The 3,143-nt window shown below is 31.1% G+C and overlaps 1 pseudogene; it reads left to right on the top strand.

Annotated features, from left to right (window-relative positions):
* Nucleotides 1-1,342: 1,342 nt before the first annotated feature.
* Nucleotides 1,343-2,904, top strand: LOC131182510 (scopoletin glucosyltransferase-like; annotated as a pseudogene).
* Nucleotides 2,905-3,143: the final 239 nt, after the last annotated feature.

The following is a 3,143-nucleotide window of genomic DNA, read 5'->3' as shown; positions in this document are numbered from 1 at the left end:
TTAATTTAAAAAATATAATTTTTTAATTAAAAAAATTTTAATATTGCTATTTAAAATATTAAAATTTTAAAATATTAGCAATAAATTTTAATAAAATAAGTTGATTTTTGCTCTTAAATCAATCGCTTTAATAGCTATAAGATTTTTTTTTAATAGCCATAAGTTATTCTTTGTTTATAATAATAATAATAATAATAATAATTATTATTATTATTATTATTATTATTAAATCATTTTAAAATAATAAAAATAAAATAATATTAAAATAAATTAAAATTTATTAAATAGATAAAAGGAAGGAAAAAAAATTATTTTCCTGATTAATGGAAAAACTAAATCATTTTTAAGGAAAATAAGTTCATATTGTTAAAAGACAAAGAAATCACTTTTTATTTTTAAATTTTAATAATTTTATTGAAATGTGAAAAACACTTGTACATATATAATATAAATACATATCATTAATTAAACTTTGCAACCAAATAATGGAAATATTTTCATGGAAAACAAATTTTTAGAAAACATATTTCATAAAAAAAAACATTTTTTCCATATATAATTATTTCCCACAAAACAAATGGGGCATGAAATTAAAGTTTTTTTCCGAAGTTTTTAGTGATTTTCACAATATAAATCGATACATTTTAAAAATTTAAAATAGTTTTTTTATTTTCAATGAAATTGAATCTAGTTTATTGATAAATTAAGAGGCTTCCATCTTTACCTTATTAAGTGGGATTATTAGAGAAACTTATTTACATCTGATTTATTATGGATTCAAAATATAAATATTTAGATTCTATTTATTTAATATATGAGTTAAAATATTATGTTTTAGGTTTACGAGTAAAGTTTAGATTAAAATTTCTCCAATTATTTAAATCTAAAATACATTATGTTGAGGCAAAAATTTCTTAAATTATCAAAACTTAAATAACAAATAAAAATGAAAATACTTCTTTCCTTCAACGAGATTCTAATTACGTTTTATAGAAATATAAAATATTTACAGCTAGTACTTAACATATGGGTCTTTTTATATATTTATGTCTTATATTTATAATAAATGAATTATATAATTTTCCCTATTATGGAAGGGGTGGGTAAGAATTTCCACTTCAAGAAGAACGTATCCAATTTAGTACTTGCCATAAAAGCTAGCTTGAAATCGCACATAGAAATATAGAACCAACTGGCCATATATGCCCAAGAGCCTGCATGTAAATAACACCTTCATTTGAGTACATTTGGTCATACCAGCATAGAAAAACAAAATCATATCAAACAAAATGCTTCATCTTCATTGATCATTCTCTGTCTCTTCTTCTACAGACCAAGTCGTCTCGGCATTAATCAATCAATGGATAGTTCGGGTCATCAGCTGCATATTTTTGTCTTTCCCTACATGGCTCATGGCCATATGATTCCAACAGTGGATCTGGCCAAGCTATTTGCTTTGCGAGGCCTAAAGGCTACCATTATCACCACTCCCCTCAATGCACCTCTTATCTCCAAAACTATCCGAAGAACTAAAGGTTTGGGTGTCGACATTGATATTCGAACCCTTAAATTCCCTTCCGTGGAGGCTGGACTACCAGAAGGATGTGAAAACGTGGATTCTATCACTTCCCATGATAATGGTAGTTTCGAATTGATTTTCAGGTTTAACAAGGCGACAACCATGCTCCAAGAACCTCTTGAAATGCTCCTGCAAGAGTGCCAACCTGATTGCCTTGTTGCTGATTTGCTCTTTCCATGGGCTACCGATGGTCTGCTGCCAAATTTGGGATTCCAAGGTTAGTGTTTAAAGGCACTTGTTTCTTTTCTTTATGCACCTTAGAATGTATCAGGCTGTATGAGCCGCAGAAGAAAGTCTCCTCGGATTCAGAACCCTTTGTCCTGACTAATGTTCCCGGCGAGATAAAGCTAACAAGAAAACAACTTCCAGATGGTTTGAGACAAGACTTTGATCTTGACTATAGCAAATTAATGAGTGAAATTGTAGAATCGAGTTAAAGAGTTTTGGGATCGTTGTCAACAGCCTTCTATGAGGTCGAGCCACCTACGTTGATTATTACAGGAAGGTCTTAGGCAGAAGGGCATGGCCTATTGGCCCTGTTTCGCTATGCAACAGGGGAATTGAAGATAAAGCACAGAGAGGGAATGAAGCATCTATTAGTGAAAACGAGTGTTTGAAATGGCTTGATTCCAAGAAACCCAATTCTGTTATCTACATATGTTTTGGAAGTATGGTCAACTTCAATGCATCTCAGCTTATAGAGATTGCAAGGGCTCTCGAAGCTTCCAAACAGGAATTCATTTGGGTAGTGAGGAGAGACAAGAAAAATCAAGAAGATGAAGAAGATTGGTTACCTAAAGGATTTGAAGAAAGAATGGGGGGGACAGGACTCATAATAAGAGGTTGGGCTCCACAAGTGTTGATTCTAGATCATGAAGCTATAGGAGGATTTTTGACTCATTGTGGATGGGGTTCTGTACTTGAAGCTATAACTTCAGGGAAGCCAATGGTGACATGGCCAGTATTCGCTGATCATTTCTACAACGAGAAGTTGGTGAGTGAGGTTTTACAGATTGGGATAGGTGTGGGCGTTAAGGAATGGGTTGCTGTGCATGGAGAACATGTTAAAAGCGAAGCTATAGAGACGGCAATTACTGAGGTCATGGTGAGTGGCCAAGCAGAAGAAATGAGGAGAAGAGCAAGGAAGCTTGGAGAAATGGCAAGAAAAGCTGTTGAAGAAGGTGGATCCACATACTCTAATTTGAATGATTTGGTTGAAGAGTTGAGGACTCCCAGGCATCGCCCCTAAGATAAGGGCAATAAAAACATAATAATCAACATTTACAACGAAACTGTTATATATCGGTTTCACTATTTTATTTTTATTGTGACTTGCATTTATAGTTCTTGCAATTTATTTTTTTTTAAAAAAACAAATATTACAATAAGTCCAATTATTTATGGTTTACTTATAGTATATAATTAAATTTCGAGCTCAAAGTATCATTACACAATTATTTATGTTAAAAAAATTATGCAATTATATTCATTTATAAAAATTTTCAAAATGAATAAATTATGGCAATATTAGGTTGGTTGAGATAAAAAGTAATTTTTACTTTAA

The sequence above is a fragment of the Hevea brasiliensis genome, chromosome 8 (genome assembly GCF_030052815.1).
Source record: "Hevea brasiliensis isolate MT/VB/25A 57/8 chromosome 8, ASM3005281v1, whole genome shotgun sequence".
NCBI lineage: Eukaryota > Viridiplantae > Streptophyta > Magnoliopsida > Malpighiales > Euphorbiaceae > Hevea > Hevea brasiliensis.
This window is presented reverse-complemented; position numbering and strand designations above follow the sequence as displayed.